The sequence below is a fragment of the Furipterus horrens genome, unplaced genomic scaffold, assembly GCF_987537825.1.
Source record: "Furipterus horrens unplaced genomic scaffold, mFurHor1.1.pri manual_scaffold_7, whole genome shotgun sequence".
Taxonomy (NCBI): domain Eukaryota; kingdom Metazoa; phylum Chordata; class Mammalia; order Chiroptera; family Furipteridae; genus Furipterus; species Furipterus horrens.
The window spans coordinates 23,911,763-23,930,675 of record NW_028327177.1 but is presented as its reverse complement, the minus strand read 5'-3'; the positions used below and the strand labels follow the sequence as shown (position 1 = coordinate 23,930,675).

General features: G+C 40.9%; 1 pseudogene; it reads left to right on the top strand.

The window, feature by feature from the left end:
• Nucleotides 1–518: 518 nt before the first annotated feature.
• LOC150004113 (large ribosomal subunit protein eL24 pseudogene) lies at nt 519–992 on the top strand (annotated as a pseudogene).
• The last annotated feature ends 17,921 nt before the right edge of the window (nt 993–18,913 follow it).

Here is an 18,913-nt window from a genome sequence, read left to right as displayed (position 1 = left end):
TCAAAGATTCTCTGAAATGTATATATGTATCTATGTATCTTTTGTGTAAGTATGATGAAGTTTTAAAGGGTGTTTTGTTTCCTTATATGTTTCTTATTATAGGACATATTTTTTTAGTAAGATTATACATACTACAAATGTATCTTCTTGTTTTAATGGATATGCTAATAAGATACTTTATGTGTGATTTTTGATGTCTGTTTGGAGAGAACAACACCTAGCTACTATTGCATCGGCATGTTAGTATGGAAAGTGTTGGCACTGATTCATTTTGAATATTTAGTAATTTAAGAAATAATAATTAAGAATTTCATTAAGTCTCTGACAAGATAGCATATTCCAACTCTGTTCAAGTGTGAGGAGACTCAAAGTTAGAATTCTAAGAGTTCAAGTTAAATGGAGGAAGAAAGTCCTATTGAGGACACTGGGAAGGTGTATCTAGAGAGAGGACAGGCACTTATCATCCAAACCAAGCCAAGTCTCTTAACCAGCTTTCCTTCTTTCTGGCAGCTGCAGCCATGAAGGTCAAGCTGTGTAATTTCAGTGGGTATAAGATCTACCCCAGACACGGGAGATGCCACACCAGGACCGATGGAAAGGTTTCCCAATTTCTTAGTGCAAAATGTGAGTAGGCATTCCTTTCCAAAAGAGATCCTTGACAGATAGACTTGACTTTCCTCTACGGAAGAAAGCACAAAAAGAGATGGTTGGAAGAAATTCAAAAGAAGAGAACCTGCTGTGCAGTCAAATTCCAGAAGCCCATCACTGGTGAATTTCTGGCTGATATAATGGCCAAGGGGAATCAGTAACCTGGTGTTAGGAGAGCTCAATGAGAACAAGTTATCAGGGCTGCCAAGGAAGCAAAAAAGGGTGAGCAAGCATCTGAAAAGACGGCAATGGTTGTTGCTAAGGCTCCCACAAAGGCAACACCTAAGGAAAAGCCTGTGAAGCCTGTGAAAGTTTCTGCTTCCTGTGTTGATGGAAAATGCTAAGTTGGCTGATTAGATTTTTCAATAAAGACCTAAACAGTTAAAAAAAAAAAGCAAAATAGAGTCACTGTATAGTGAGGACCATATTTTAAAACCACAGTGTTATTATTTAAATATACTGGAGAAAGGCTAAGTATACCAGAAAATTCTCTGCACACAGAAAGATTCACAGTGAAGTGCCCTAGAAAAAAATGACAGCAATCCATCAGCATCTTTAAAAATTCATAAGGTAGATGAACATGATGAAGTTGCAGAGTTTGAAGAGTTTGCAAGACTTCTTCAGGTGGTGAAATGTTGAACCAATTAAGATAAGTCTCAGGGGAAAAGTGGCTGATGACCTTGTGGGGTCAAGTGAGATAATAATAATAGAATAGCAGAAAGTACATCCTACATGGCAGGGGCTGAGCAAGGTGTTTTATGTATGTACCTTAGCTTCGATTTTTACCAACACCCTGAAGACTCAAGGTATCTGCCTGATGAGCACAGGCTTTGGAATCTGACGGTGGTATTCCTGTTATGACTCTATTCCCACACTTTACTGGGAATCACACAATTCTTGAAATATTCTCCTTCTTCTGATTCTGACAGGTCTCTTCTTCCTATCTCTATTTCTGAAACTCTATCCAGTAAATTCCCCCTTGGATCAGGTAATCTTTGATCTTAAGGAACCAGCTCTGAGATTTGACTATAGCTGTAAGTAGTTCCTTGTAAACCTTGTTCTCTGATCTCTGCCACTGGGGTTCTCATTTCTGCCTCTGTTCTCGTTATTCCTGCCAAATTCCAATGAATTCCCCCTTAATTAGTGGCTGTCTCCATTTTCTTATAGGATACAGGGTATATCCTCTTGGAATTAACTAATAGAAGAATGAACGGTCAGAGCAAGAAATGGGTCACATTCAGGTAGTTAAGCTAGTTTCAAGAAGGAGGAGAAAGTTAAGTAAGGCAAGATTTTAAGTGCTGGATAACATCTTCAGTAGAACCCTAGTGTGAGCTTGGCTCCCGACCACAGCAGCCTTCAAAAGCACAGTGTCAAGGTAAACTAATGCTGCTTCTGCTCTTTGCTGTCCGCATGCTGATGCACCAGCAGCACAAGGTTAGCTCAGGGCCTTCAGGTGTTTAACTGTAGCCTGAGGGGACATTCAGAGCAGGAGCACATTGTTTCTGCATGGGGCAGGAACAGAGGTGCTGCAGTTCATAAAAGGGTCTTAACTTACTACATCATACAGCAAATCTACAGGCAATCATGGAAACTGATGCTTTTCATTTGCCTTGAAAAATATTACTCAACAGGCATTTACTATTTCATTCTTATTATGGTTAGGATTATATTTTAAAGAGAGAACCAAATTTTGAAGTAGAGGTGAGTGTTGATGTAGTGAATTTCTAACATGTTATGTTATTACCATTTTTAGACACAAGGGACTACTTTCTGTGATAGTGTTTTTATTCGTTGGACAATGTAAGGACTCGTCACTCACTCAGCAAACTTATGTTTCTGTCAGTTATATGCTTCACGCTGTGTTTGTACTGGGAGTAGAAAGATGACTAAGTTCTAGTTCTGACATCAAGGAATCTAAAATAGAGTTTGGAAAACTTAGAATATAGTAGACTTATTTTTAGGTGTAATGAAGTGTTTGGGCTGACATGACAGGTGTCAGCTGAGAATGCCATGGGAGTGTAAAGATAAGTCAGGATAAGTCACCAATTTTATGGGTTTGTGGGTGTTAAGAAATCTCCAGAGAGACTTCTGGCCAAGATGGAGGTGTAGACAGACACGCTGTGCCTCCTTCCACAACTAAGAAGGAATACAACTACCTCAAAACTAGAGACAACCAGAAGTTCCAGAAAACCAAACTACATGGAAGTCCAGCAAACAAAGATGTAAAGAAGAAATACTCACCCAGACAGGTAGGAGGGGTGGAGTTGGGGTAGAGAGGATGCAGTGTGGTGGTGGCAGCAGCAGCAGCAGCAGTGGGCCAGCGGAAAGTGTAGTCACATGTTTTAAAAAGTCCAGAAGGACACCTGGGGAGCATTTCCAGCTCCTCACTGGACCTTGCAGCTCACAGTCCCAGCACCGGGGAAAACCAAGCCTCATTGCTTCTGACTATGCAGACCAGTGGGGGTTGGGGTGGAGGCAGAAACTGCGGTCTCAGCAGAGTCCGCTTGTTTAAAGGGCCCCCACAGTCCTAGAACATTCGCAGACCCACCCACTCTGGGAACGACTGCCAGGACAGCAGCTAGAGGGGTGCCAGTCTGGTGTGGAAGTGGGAGGGGTGTCTGGAAAAGGGGTGAGTGCTGGGCAGGTGGCATTGTTCCCTCTCGGACCCCTCCCCCACATACAGCACCACACGTGGTGAAACAGGTCGCCCTGTACTGATGAATCCCCAAGGCTCTGCCCCTTACAATGTAACAGGAGTGACAGCTCTACCTGGGACACGGAGGCAAACAAACACAGGAGCCTGTCAGAATGAGGAAACAGAGAAGTGTGGCCTAAAATGGGAAACGGATCAAGGTTCCAGTAGAAGAACTAAGCGATGAGGAGATAGCCAACCTAACAGACACAGAATTCAAAAATGCTCACAGGCTGGACAGATATGCTTGAGTACGGCAAACAGTAAGAGAAGAAGTGAAGGCTATGCTAAGTTAAATGAAGGAAAATCCACGCAAAACCAATGATGAAGGGAAGGAAACCTGAGTTCAAATCAATTATTTGGAACATAAGGAAGAAAAAAAGCAGTCAATCTGTGCAGAATGAGGAAGCAAGCATTGAAAAAAATCAGAAAAACTTCCCAAATCTTGTGAAGGAGATGGACATACAAGTTCAGGAAGCATGGAGGGTCCCATGCAAGCTGGACCCAGAGGGGACCACACCAGGACACACATCATGATTGAGATGCCAAAGGTGAAAAATAAAGAGAGAGTCCTGGAGGCAGCAAGAGAGAGGTGGAGAGTTGCCTACAGGGGGAAGCCTATAGGACTATCAGCTGATTTCTCAGAGGACACTTTGCAGGCAGGAATGAACTGACAAGCAGTATTCAATGTGATGAATGGCAACCTGCAACCAGGATTACTTTATCCAGCAAGACTATCATTTGGAATGGAAGGGCAGATGAAGTGCTTCCCAAACAAGGTGAAGCTAAAGGAGTTCATCATCACCAAGCCATTATTATATGAAATGTCAAAGGGACTTACTTAAGACAAAGAAGATCAAAACTATGAACACTAAAATGACAACAAACTCACAACTATCAACAACTGAATCTAAAAAATAAAAACAAAATCCAACTAAGCAAACCAGAATAGGAACAGAATCATAGGTATGGGGATCATTTGGAGGGTTATCAGCTAGGAGGGGGGAGGGGAGAAATGGTGCAGAGACTAAGAAGCATAATAGGTTGGTACAAAATAGACAGGGGGATGTTAAGAATAATATAGGAAAGGGTGTGGCCAAAGAACTTATGTGTATGACCCATGGACATGAACTAAGGTGGGTGGGATTGCTGGAAGGAAGGGAAATACTGGGCAGAGTGGAACAAAGGGGAAAAAATTGGGACTACTGTAACAACACAATCAATAAAATATACTTAAAAAAAGAGAACTCTCCATGAAGAAATTTATCAATCGATAAACATGAACTAAGACAATTCAGACCAAAGAATGTGGGTGAGCAGACACAAAAATATAAAGAAGTGGTCATATCAAGAAAATTGCAGTTTGAGGGAAAAAGATTTCTGACTGACATGGTGGATGGATAAAAGTGATGTTAGATGGGAGGCAGAGAGAGCCTTAGGGCTGTTTGGGTGATGGGAGAGCTGATGGGTCATTCACTAAGCGGGGGAAAAGTTGAAAGGGGCACCAATATAGAGCACAGATGAGAGCTGATTTTGAGATGACTTGCAATAATCTAAGCAGTAAAATAAATACTTCTGGACCACATGAGAGAGGTCCATGGAGAGGTAGCAGAGGCATGGATTGGGTATTATTTGCAAGTATGTGCCAAGCTATTGAAGCTGCAGGAATTGATAATTTCCCATGGAAGAATGTTAATATTGGAAAGCAATAGAAAAGTCATCTATGGCTGTTACCAATATTAGAGGATTGGGGAGGAAGGGAATCTGAAATACAAACCAAGGAGTAGCAGCATTAATAGTATGGGACTCAAGAGAACTATTTCCTGTGAACCGAAGGAAGAGGTGTTGCATGCAGAGATGTCAATACAACCAGGTGATGCAGAGAGGTCAAGATTTGGAATAAAAAGAGAACAGTGGGTTAGGATGTCAAACATGACCTTTGTCAGAGCAGTGTCTCAGGGGAGTCGCAAGAGCAGAATCTTGACTACAGTTCACTGCAGAGTCACATGGGAAGAAAGATTATTCTTGGGAAGAGCTTGCTGGGAAGGGACAGGATTGCTAGTGAGGAATTAAAACAGAGGAACTTGAGCTTGTTTGGACTTCTGAGGGAGCCTACAGAGAGAGCAAGATGTTGAAGTACAGGAGAAAGAGGAAATAACCTTTGCAGAAAGTTACCAGAGGATGTCAGAGGAAATGGATTCAAGAACTCAGGTAGAAGTGTTAGCCCAGAACAAGAAGCATGCTTCTTCCTTTGGGACTTAGGGGAAGGAGGTGAGACTTGGCACAACCATCATTCTTCCAAGCATCTTCTAAAGCATCCTGCAAAACATTCTAGTGCATTATTTCCCTTATTGTTTCATTAGAATGGACTGAATCACTGAGATGTTTTCTTCAGAATTTTTAGTCTTCTGATATTTAATCAAACAATGGTGCTATTTATTAGTTGTTTTCATTTTATTTTTAAAGATTCAGTCTTTCTGGTACAAACATTTGCAAATTAAGGGTTATTAAATTCACAAGAATGAAAAACCCCGATTTCTGGCCTTAATTTTCAGCTCTAGTTCCCTCAGTGGTGTGAATGTTGGTGTTATAAGCAAATCCCAAATGTCTGCATACAGAAGTTCTTCTGTTGTGTCTTTAAGAACTTCAAAATCTGATGCTACTCTCCTTATGTAATTTGCTCTGAAGTTTTCCTGAAAATCAAACCGTTAGTTTCTGGTTACCTATCATTTGTCTCCCCTTCCTTCCTTCCCTGTTCCTCCCTCCTTCCCTTGTCTTTGTCCTTCCATCCTTCTCTCCTTCAGGCCATCTGTTACTGGGTGCCACCAAGTGCCAGGCACTGTGCTTGGCACTGGAACACAGTCGTGGACAATCACACATGGCTTCTGTCCCTGTGGATCTTACCTTCGAATGGAGGAAATGGAGAATAAATAAGGAGACAAAAACATGAACAAAATAATTCTAATTTGTATTATAAAGTGCTGTGAAGGAAATAAAGGTGGTCTGTGATAGAGAATGAGATGTGCTTAAGGCCGAGGCATCATTAGATATGGTGGCTGGGAAGTACCTCTTTAAGGAAGTAACATTTACTATCCAAAGAAAAATGAGGCAGTAACCACGTGAAGAATAAAGAACGCCATGTTCCTAGAAGAGCAAACAGAGAGTCTAGCAGGATACAGGAATCACAGAAAGGTTAATGCAGCTGCAGTTCAGGGAGTGAACGACTAGATGGGCTGAGAGAAGAGGTTGGAGTGAGATTATGTGAGGCTTTGCAGAGTTTGGATTATATTCTAAATGCTCTGGGAGGTAGAGGGTTTGTTTTTAAACAATGCATAGTGTTGCTTATTTGGAAAGGACTTTGACAGCTGGATGAAGGCTAGACTGGAGAGGGACACATTAGGAGCAGGGAGATCACTCAGATATTGATGGATGAGTCCAGGTGAGAGAAGGTGGTGACCTCGGTTTGGGTGGCAGCAGTGGGCACAGAGAGAAGTGTACACTGGAGGCAGAACTGACTGATGAATGTGGAAGGAATGTGAATGGGGTAAGGAAAGGATCGAGGCTGACCCGTACATTTCTGGCTGTGTAACTGAGGGTTCCTCCCTATGGTCGGGGATACTGGGAAAAGAACAGTTTTAGGAGGTGAGGATGGGAAAGAAGCAAGTCTGTCTTGGATGCAACACATCCTCATGTTCGTTTTCTCGGAAATGCCTCTCATCTTTTCTCGACACTAACAAAACTAAAACATAACTCCTACTTATTCTTTAGGGCCGTTTAAATATCATCTTCTCTATGTTCCCATAGGCTATTGTAATTTTCATCCCATTGTGTTGTTGTTAATAGAAAGCACCAGTTGTTATTTCAAAGAAAATGAAATACCGTTAGGAGGGATTCCTGTGATTTTCATCCTGCTTTATTCTCAAGATAAAAACCTTTGCTGACTCCATTTGCAGGAAGTAAGTCATTATTTTAGGGTTCCTTCTAGTTTACTTGTCTGCTTCTCTGACTATGTATGAGTATCTTAATGGTGGGGTCAGTGTCTTGTTAATTTTTGTATTCCTTGCAGTTAGCTCATAAAAGACACAAATAGATGTAAAATCGTCATCGGCAGCCGTCCGTCTCGAGAGACGATGGTGTAGCTTCTTAAGAGTCTATCTGCACCGCCGAGAATGGCTGTGCAGTCCGACTCGGGAGTGACATGGTATCTGTCTCCTCCCGTGTTGAATCGACATCTTGTGATGACGCTGAAGCTACAGAGCCTGGGCAGGGTAATATGGAGGGTCTGCTGTTGCCCATGCAGCAGACCCCCCCTCTCTTCACAGCTGAAGAGTCCAAGGGAAAGACGGAGTCGATACAGCTTGGGTTCAGGTGCGCCGCAGGAGTTGCCGGTGTTGACTACAACGTCAAACCGCCTTAGGGACTCCGGCTCCGGATTTTCTGTCGGGGTTTACTCCCTTAGCCTTTCCCCTGAAGAGGTATGCCGCAAGGCAGCGGAGGTTTTTTGGAGTCAGAGTTTTCCTTCTCTGATGTACCCTGACTGGAAGATCGAACCAGCGACACTTAGCTCGCAGGCCGACGCTCAATCCACTGAGCTAAACCAGCCAGGGCATGTAAAATAAACAACATTTAACTGCATAAATAGGAGAACCCTAAGGATGAGCTTTGATCATGTATGGTAAGAGATAAAAAGAAAGAGCCAAATAGATCAGCTAACCTAATAAGCAATGTTGTGCACTAATGTTTTGAAAGTTATAGCAAGATGTTTAGTAGTATGTAGAAGCAAGTGGTTTCTCACACTGACCTAATTTTTATTGAAGTGCACGTGTAGTTTTAGGGCTCACAAGTCAAGCACACAGCTCAGTAGTTTTGGAAACTAAAGAAGAATCATGTAAAAGGTTGTGGGTCTGTTAATCTTATTATGAGAGTAACCATTCTCTTAATCATATATTTCAAAGATACCGCTTAGTGTGTCAGGTGGTGGTGGAGGACGAAGTATGGTGGGGAACTTCCAGCTGAGCAGCATTCACTTACCAATCCTCCTTTTGGCATTGAATTTCTATTAAAGATGCAGTTTATTAGGGTAGGCTAGGCACTACATTTCACATAGGTCAGACAGATGCAGGTTCGATTTGTTTTCCCATTTTTAGTTGTGTGACCGAATATCCCTTGGCCTCGCTTTTATTTTTTGATCTATAAAATTCAGAGCTTGGATTAAAGTATTACATCTGAGTTCTCACTCAGTCAAACAATTTTTTTGTTTCTGTGTCTTCTGTTTGGAATGCCTTTTCTCCTCTTGTCTCTCTTGAGAATTCCTAATAACCCCTTAAGTCTTATCAGATAACTGAGGCTCCCACTTCTAAAGCTTGCAAGACTCCTCACTTTCTTTCCCAGAACACTTGGCAAATGTCACTATTTTAGTATTCGATGTGTGTCTGGAAAAAGGCCAGCCATTGTTAATATAATGAGAACGGTTTGCGCAACATTGATGTAAGCTGGCAGTCAAGGAGAGGGGACTGCAACGTGCATGTGTGAACAATGACAACTTCACTGTACGAGTCAGTGGGGGCAGTAGATGACACTGAGTGAGCATGTGTACTGTGTGGCTGTTGCATTCAAAGTGACTGAGTGAGTAGGGCAATGAATCTGCATCAAATTTTGTGTTAAGCTTGAATATTCCTCCACAGAAACTATTCAGATGATTCAGAAGGCTGTAGCTATGAGCAACTGATGATTGGCAGTTTCATCACAACAATGCACCCGCTCATGCATCACTTCTTGTCCAGAGATTTTTTTGGCAATACATCAAATCACTCAGGTGACTCAGCCCCCATGCAGCTAAGATGTGGTGCCCTGTGACTTCTGGCTTTTCCCAAAACTAAAATTACCTTCGAAAGGAAAGAGATTTCAGACTATTGATGAGATTCAGGAATATACATTGGGGCAACTGATGGTGATTGAAAGAACTGTGGGAGGTCCCAAGGTGCCTACTTTGAAGGGGACTGCGGTGTCATCTTCCTATGTACAATGTTTCTTGTATCTTGTATCTTCTTCAACACATGTCTCTATTTTTCATATTACCTGGCTGAATACCTTCTGGATAGCATGTTGTACATAACTGCTCATGTGTTTCCTATTCCACTCCCTTCCCCACCACTTCATCCTCAACAAGGATGCCAGATATGATATTTTCATGTTTTAAACCTCTTTGTTTGTATTCCTACTCCTGAGCGCAGTTCCAGCATCAATTAATAGCAGGTGCAATTGAATTAATTCTTTTTCTTCTTCTTCCATGTTACACATGAGCATCTTAAAAATGGGATAAGAAGAAGGGAAGAGTAATGTTCATATCAAAGTAAATCAATAGCAATGGGGTACCAGCAGTGCACTGCAACCCTGCAGTTTACAGGACTGCTTTGTCTAGCTATGTAAGTTCAGTCCAAGCAGCTACTCTGTGTAAAAGTAATTCTCAATATCTTATAAGCAATAGATGGACTTGGCCTGGGTTGCTCAGAGAAAAGAAGGGAGGCCTGGTTTAGATCTTAGTGGGAAGTAACAGGAATTAACTTTTTTGAGCTACCTCGATCCCTTTAGTAATTTATTTATAAATTGATTAACTAGAAACTTAGTAGCCTAGAAAGTTAGCACATATGACTGAAAGTAAGCAATTTATTCTTCTCTCAGTTGTTATAAGATTAGTCCTCAATGGCCCCTTTAAATCTTAATGACTTCCTCAAAGTATGAAATGGAGTTATCTTTTATGGTATTCAAACTTAAGCATTTCAAATCAAATCACATGTATTTATTGAGCTCTGTGAAAAGCATGAGGCTTAGCTACGGGCCATACAAAGATGCGTAAAATATAGTTGCTATCATCTAGGAGAGTACCGTCTTACTGGGTACACAGGACAGATGTGTGCTACATTAAATAATAAATAATTCAAATAACAATTCAAGAGACTCATTGAAAAGATTTCACAAGGCAGTAAGTGATTAATTGGTAGATTAATTTTTCAGACTATATATAGTAGGTATTCCAGAGAGTGAGGATAACCCTTTTGGTTTTGTAAGGCTTGTGAAGAAGGAAGTATTTCAATTAGTCCTTCAAAAGTGTCTGGCAAAGGAGAAGGAATCTGTACTGTCTGGAGACATGAGTGGGAATAATCTGTCACCCGGGGGGACAGGTAACACTGTATCAGCAAGTAGTAGGTAGTGGGTTGTCTTAGTCCATTTCAGCTGCTATAACAAAGTTCCATGGACTAGGAAGCTTATCAACACAGAAGTTTATTTCTCACAGTTCCGGGGGCTGAAAATTCTTGGATTGGGGTGCCAGCATGGTCAGGTGATGACCCTCTTCTGGGTTGCAGACTTCTCATTGTATTCTCAAAAAGTAGAAGGGGTGAAGGAGCTCTCTTAGGTCTCTTTTATAAGGGCATTAATCTCAGTCATGAGGGTTCTGCCATCATCAGCTAATCATCTCTAAGGCTTTATCTCAAAATATTATATTGGGTATTAGAGTTTCAATGTATGAAATTTGGGGGGACACAAACATTTAGACCACAGTATAGGTCAAGCACCAGGATCACACAGGGAAATGGCTGAGAGGGAGTTCAGTCTGTAATATAGCACCTAGAGGGAAACTACAGTATTGACAAGAAGTCAGTATGAAGAGATCCAGCATAAAGGAAAAAGATGTCAAGATAATTGATTTTACATAGATAATAGTTAATTATAGCAACAATGACAATGGAAAAACAACCACAGACGCAGCAGCAGTAATGAACACTTTCTTGGTGCTTGCTACTAAGTACCAGGTACATATGCATTATCTCATTTCAAGTATTAATTCTTCTAATTCTCACTAATTTGTAGATTAGGTCCTATTATAATTTCCATTTTATAGATGAAGATATTGAGTCATCAATGCACAGAGTAGATGATACTTGCCAGTCAAATGACATAAGAGACTTCTGCCCACAAATAGAATCTGGACAAAGACTATCTTGGGAAACTTCCAGACCTACAAGGATCCACGTTGTTAGGAGATGGGTTATTACACAGGGTCTTTAAACTGGCTTCAGTCATCCATTCACCATGTACCCACCGGCCTATAAATTTAAGTCTCAACAACCCAGTGGTGTTTGTGCCATTTGGCCTAGGGCTGCCTTGTATTTTCTTGATCAGACTTTATTTCTGCTTATTTTATCCTTCTAGCTCTGAGACCTCTGCCCTGATTCCTGCCTCTAGCTTCTGTATTGGTCTTAACATTTGGTATTTACCAGTGGACTTAGATTTGGCTATTGTCTTGACTTTTGGCCTGATGGATGTCTCTTGCAGGAAGTTCTAGTTTCCACTCCAGCCCCCTAACTGAATCTTGTGAGACCCAACACTCTTCTAACCCAACATTCCACACAGGCCAACCTTAGGCCTCCATCTTCACTATTCCCCTCAGTGTGGATAGGATGGACGGGATATGGGTGGGTTTAGACATTAAAAACTATTTGATCTGTGTTTGGGAATCAATGAGCTTGGTTGAAACAGAGTTCTTCAAGGGAACAGCAGAAGATAAGCCTGTTACAGTCTGTTGAGATCAAGACAAGGAGGGACTTTTATCTTGAAATACTTGAAATGTAGCATCTCTAACATCAGATATAATGTGAAAATAATTATAAAACCAAACAACAATGTGTTTTAGATGCTCCAACTCTAAGTTATGTTTGTAAAATTAAAGTCACATGTGGCTCTATACTAGGTAGATTTTTCTTTCCAGTTTAAAGGAATATATATATATATATATACAGTACAACCTCAGGATGCCTTAAATTAATGTATCTTAGGGGTGATTCATCAGGTTCAGATATATAAAATGAGGATTTCTAGGCAATGCCCTGGATCTACTAAATCAGAAGCTCTTTGGGTTTGGAGTTAGATTTTTAATTCACACCTCAGGTGAATGTTGTGCACACCACATTTTTAATGAAAGGAAGACTACTAAACACTACAGCCATGCAGTCAGACTTCAAAGAAATTTGTAAGAACTTTTGTGATTTAGTTTTGATCCTAGTGATAGTTTTTGTCTCCTTAGCGGTGTTGTTAGTTCTCTTACTATCTCACCATTATGACTCTGCTTTTCTATTCTCCCTCACAACTTCTTTAGCTCTGAAACTAGCATTCTCACCTACTTGCTATTCCCGGATTTTTGCTTACTTATGCTTTCTACGACCTCATGGCTTATCCTTCCTGCTTTTTCTCTGGGTTTTTGTCTGCCCCGCCTTCCCTCTCGACTGATGATTTTGTCATTGTCCAGGCAGACTTTGGTGCACAGGCTCTTAAATCAGATTAGTAGATCTCTCAACAAGATAATGCTTATGGTTTTTATTTTCTATCCTCATGAATAATTTAATATGTGCAGGATTATAGAAGAAATAAAACTATGATTTATATTTCCTAGGTTCTATAATTAAAATCACATATTCTATCATGTTCTCCCATCTTCCTGTAATACTACACATGCCCTGCATGTCAACTCTCCAAGAGAGATAACCTGAATTATTTAGTGTCTTACTTTCCTAAGTAGAGTGGCCCAGCTGGCAGAGGTCTTATGCCATTTCACATGCTCCTGGCCAGCCTTGAGTCAGGCACCATTCCTGGTCTAACTAACTATAGCTAGAGTAGTAAGGTCACATGGTCTGCTCTTCTTAAACAACAAAACAAAACATACTATGGACCAGTCCAGAACTTAAAATATAAACATATCTCTTGAATATGTGGCCACATTAGTATTTTGTTATTTAGAGCTTTTGGGATAGACTATTGCATTGGGTTGGGTTTTTTTTATTGTAAGGTTATTGTGAAAAACATAGTCTAATACATCATTACCTGCCTCAAGTATTTGGATTTACCTGGGCATGGCTCTGGACACACAAGTTGTTCACAGTTGGCTATCTCAGTGGGCATTTGTCACCGTGGACTTACAGTGGAAATGCCAAGATAGGGATAAGCATATCCAAGAATCATGCTGCTACTTCTCTGTTCCAAAGAGACTGGATGAATGATAAAGATCCATGAACCTTTATTTCAAGTGTCAGTTGAAAACAAGACAATAAAGTTGGTTGAGGGCTTCCATAGACATCAACAAATCACAGGCCTATAGCTTCTTCAGACCAGAGAATCAATTACATGCTTGAGAAACCATGCATTATTATTGATAGCAGGCATAGCAATTGATTATTTTGAACTGTACTTAAAAAACTAAGAAGCCTTGATGTGTAGGCATCTGTTTTCTCACCATAGCTATGAAATGCTGGTGTCCACTGTGTTCAGAAGACAGGAAATTATTCAACAAATGTCATGATGGCCATATTAAAGGGTAACCTAAACAGATAATTATTTTCCTGAACTCTAGCTATTAAGCATATTACATGGAGCATGAAACTCCTATTCAAAAGGTATTGCTCCTTGCAAAGAAGAGGTTCAGAATTTATATTCTGTAAAGTCTTTTTTACTGACATTATTTACAATGTATAAGAAGCTCCCAACTATCCACTCAAATATGTATTGAGAGTCCATTATGTTCCAGACATTATGTGCCAGTCATGGACAAGAGAAAGTTCCTCTCTCAGGGAACTTACTTCCCAGTTTAGGACAGCAGAAACAAATAAGGTGATTTCAAATAGTGGGAAGTGGCCTGAAGCAAATAAATTAGAGTAATAGACTAAAGAGTAACGGGATGGATAGCAGTGAGGTACTTTTACTAGAATGGCCAGGAAATGATGCTCAAAAGAGATAAAATTTGAACACCAATCTGGATGAAGAACAGCAGAAGCACCAATTTAGTGCTGGTAAAAGTGTGCATTAACAACACTTTAATATAATCTATAGAAAAAGTTGAAGACACACATATTCTATGACTCAGAAATTTCTTGCCCAGGTACATAGTCAACAGAGCTGCCAACATCCCTAGGCTGAGAGTTATGTAGAGAGATCACCTGTCTACTCATCTACTAAATAATGATGCTCGCATCTGTGGTAGCCCCACTTGCTTGATGCTGAAGGTGTAGGGTTGGAATGCTTTGTACTATACTTCTGACAGCTATTGATTTACTAAAATATTTATTGCTCCAAACACCTACAGTGTTTCAGTTTATAGTTTCAGACTAAAAACAATCCAAATGTCCATACACAATAGAATGATTAAACAGCGTTGCTTCATACAATGGAATACTTTTCAGCAATGAAAATGAATTACATCTACAAACTCATTATGAATGAATCTCCCAAACACAATATAAAGGGAATGGGGCCAGACACAATACATGGTGTGTAATTTCATTTATATGAAGTTCAAAAAGGAGGCGAAGCTAAACTCTAGGGTTTAGGAAATGCAAGCCTAGGTGGTAAAACTGCAAAGAGAAAAGGAGGGAGTAACTATATAGGTGAGGATAGTAGTTACCTCTGTGGGGGATGGTGAGTCCCGGGAGGAAGAAAGGTGGGAGGCTTTTAGGAAACTGACAGTGTTTATTTTTACTTGCTGATTATATTTAGATGGAGCTTCCTCGTGATACTTCATTGAACTCTACATTGTTATTTTGCACATAAAACTATTTGTTACATTTCACAGAAGAAAAAAATTCACAAAAGCACAGCCCGTGCATAATTTGAGTACTACTTGTACAATAGAATGAAAACAAAATCAAAGCTTACTTTTTAAAAATGTAAAAAATAAAGAAAAACATATATGAAGATAAAATTAAAAAATTATTACTGATATATTGTAATTTCAACGTTTAAATTATTAAATAAAACATGAATTGTATCTGCAGTTGTAGCGCAGGAGCCCTAAACCGGTAGCTGCTTAAGTGTTGGTGATATTCTGAATTCCCCACCCCCAACCCCCAGAGCACTAGCCAATGTGGGCACATTACAGGGGAGTTCACCGACAGGCCCCTCCGGTCTGAGGCTCTTCATAAAGGGGTCCCTGACAAAGGAGGCATGTGTTCCATGTGTTCCTTTAAACTACAGTACCTCAGCCTGTACATGCTGTAAGAAGCAGTCACAGGACAAGAAGCCACTCCCAAAAGGAGATAAGGAGGAAGTTACAATCCATTCCCGAAACAATACACATTCCTTCTGGCCAGTGGTGGTCTGACCACCTGTCACGAGCATGGGTTCGTGATACAGTCTTTCTTATAAGTCATCGGGCAACTGCTCAACTAGCTGCCTGCTGAGCAAACCAGGACCAAGCAATAGACAAGAGTCACACACAGTAACTATGCTATTTACTCAGCTTTTATTGAATGCAGGTTCACTCAAAGTAGAACATCAGCATGTGTTAATATCCTACTCACACTCTCACAATCTAGGAGAAATATAACACACACACACACACAGCAGTCAGTGGGGAATACCGAATCTGAGTCCCAGAGTCTCAGTCTGCAGGTCCAGGAGACAGCACGGTGGGCAAAGGAGTTATCAGCATCTTGCAAGGAAGGATCTCTGGAGCCGGGTGGGCAGCAGGACAAGTGAAGTCCTCAGTCCAGCAGGGCAGAGCCTCCAGTGACTGATGCCAAAGCAGATCAGCGTGGCATGGAGCTGCACTCTGGTTTGTGGCGCTCGGCTGTCTCAGTAGTGGTCTGGAGCCTGCCTCAGGTATGCCTTGAAAGTGGTATACTCCACCCTTCTGGGTCTTTTTGATAAATGTCTTGGCACCCCTGATGTTATGTGTGGAATTTCCCCAGAAGCCTACTGGCAGTACATAGCTATTCTGCTTGACACCCCTGATGACAAGTATGGAATTTCTCTAGAAGCTTATCTATGGGTGGTCCCACTCTGCAGACAGGTATTCTGATCATCTGCTCAGATATCTTGGGTGTGTCTATTTGCCAGATGTGTCTAGCATGACTAAGGTAGTTTTCCTCTTGAACCAAAGTGTATGGGGGGCTGACTGCCATTTTGGTTGATGTGAGTGACTCCTCTTTGTTTTATATACAATACTTTGTGCTCTGTTGACTGGACCAATGCCATTTTATTGGTCCTTCTCTCCACACCAGCCCTCAGTCATGGGAGGGGTAAGGGCCATGCCCATTGACCCTACAGCACTAACAACATTTTATTAATTTTTATTTGCTACCTCATTGCTGTTTATCTGTAAAGGATGCTGATAAGTAATTTATTCTTACCTTAAACCATACCAGAAGATATTCTAGCTATCAGATTAACAACAAGAATGGAAAAAAATATATTTTATATAATACCCTTTATGCTGAGAATGTCTTAAGGCATTTTACAGAGTAAACATTAATAATAAATAACATTGAGCAAATTTTGCCCTTGTTATGCATTTAAAACTCTATACATATCAAATAATAAAATGTTGGCTAGGATGCAAGGCTTTTGTTATTATTAATATTTATTTCTGAGCCTACTAGGGGTGCATATACAACAAAACAACATGTTGAAATAATAAAGGTCAACAATCACAAAAAAGATTTACCTGTCTACTTATGTACTTTGAAGATGCTCACATTTGTGCTTAACATTGTGTTGCTCACTACTACTAAGTGTTAAGAGTTGTTCTGTGTTATACAATGTTATGGACAACTCTTGATTGTTGGATTACTTAATGCTCATTCCGCCATTCCTCATGGAACTGCCAGGTGTACAGCAGTCTCATCACAAATGAAAGCCTTGCATGTTTTTTCTTGCTGTAATTTCCTTTTCCCTCTGTTTGCATGCGCTTGCCCATGTCTTCACTAAAAAATGCACTGTATCTATTAACTACAGTTGAACACCTGAAGTGATAAAATCTATTAAGAGCCCTTAGTCACACTTCATTTCTTTGAGGCACCTTAGACATGGAGCTCGAAAGGTTGCTAAGACAAGGGTGAACTAAATAGCATCACGAGCCCAGCCAGGGACTCTCTAGGGCAGCAGAGATAAGATGCCATGAAAGTCAACGTTATAAAAATCTTTTGAGGCAGCCTTATTGGTCCCTGTGTAAGGCCCAGGGGCAGAGCAGGCATAAAAACTTCAGTGAAAAGATTTTGAAATAAAATTGCTATAGAAGGTAGAAAGACTTAAACCCACAGGATTTGCTTGAGTAATAAGACAGATGAGTAAAGAGCAGTGATTTTTCTGGGCTCTGTGAGGCACTGGACATCAATCAGAACCTTTCCATACCTATATACAGGTGGCAGACTTGGTATCTGAGTGGCTGATTCTAAGACCTGCAATGCAAAAAATCTGGGCCAGAGAAGGGTCTTCCTCTCTCCAAGAAGAGCCAGCACCATTCAGCCAGGAGTCCCTACTGCAGAGGTGTCTCAGCCCAGTTCTCTTTCTTTGGGTTGGACAAGTGAGGGTTTATGTCCTTAGAGAAATGAAAATAGAAACAAGTGGGGAATTTCTTCAGACAGTCTTGGGAAAGGCCTTCTGCAAGGCTGCCTTTCTGATGAAATGTGACCCCTGGAACAGCAGCATGAACATCACCTGGAAACGTGTCAGAAATGCATGTTCATAGATCCTACTCTGGACCTATTGAGCAAAGTTTCTGAGAGTGAGGGTCAGCATTTTGTAATTCAACAAGTCCTTCAAGTCACTCTGATACAGGGTAAAGGTTGAGGACCACTATCCCAGAGCAACCAGCTTCCAGGAGAGGTTGTAGAATCCTCCAACTTCAAGGTTCTAACAACAGGGTGAGAACCACCAGGAGTGTCTCTGTAAGTCTCTACAGGGGGTGACCATGAACTCTAGTACTACTGACAGTATTAGCAATTAGTGACAATATCAAGCGCCAATGTGTTATCTTAGATGATGGTAGCAAAAGCAGCATTTCATTAACTCTGAAGAAACCCAACCTCCTTTCCTGCTGGGTTTCTACCAACTTCAAGGGAGCATCTATAAATTCTGGCCTCAGTGTGATTCAATAGTAGATCAGTTGGAACTTTGGACTCCAGAGATCAGTCTGGGGGACTTTTGAATACTCAAATAAGGGGATCCAGGAGGAGGAGCTGCTGAACACTTTCTAGTCTGTGATGCGGAGCTTCAGTGTTGCATGGTGCAGCTCTGAGGACTGTTTTTTGCACCTAAACCTATAAGGAAGAATAGCCTAGTTATAAAGGAGGATTTTCATTTATTAATCTATATTTTCAGTCAAGGGTCAGCATCCTGATTTACAGCATTTCTGACTCCACGCTGGCATCTCTAAGGTGGCCTTCTGTCTAGGAGATGTTAGCCAGTAAGGGGTTGGTGCTCCTGTCTGGAAGCAGCCACCTGGACGGTTATGACAAAGCACAAAGCAGAAATGTGGTGCCTTTATTCTTTCAGGAAAAAGAACTGAAGTCAACATTGCCTTCAGGAAGAAAACATAGTCCTTGCCACAAGAAATATCACAGGACCCCTGTCATGCTTATCTATGGCTCATGTTACAAGATTTAACAGTTTAAAAAATGTGAAACAGTGTGAAGACATTAGTAAGATCAAGTATAAACCAGTCCAAAAGCTGAGACTGCAGAAGACTGAGGAAATAATGTTTTTAAGGACAGTCTCCTGTGCCTTGATTTCTTTCTCCCTTAAGGAAGA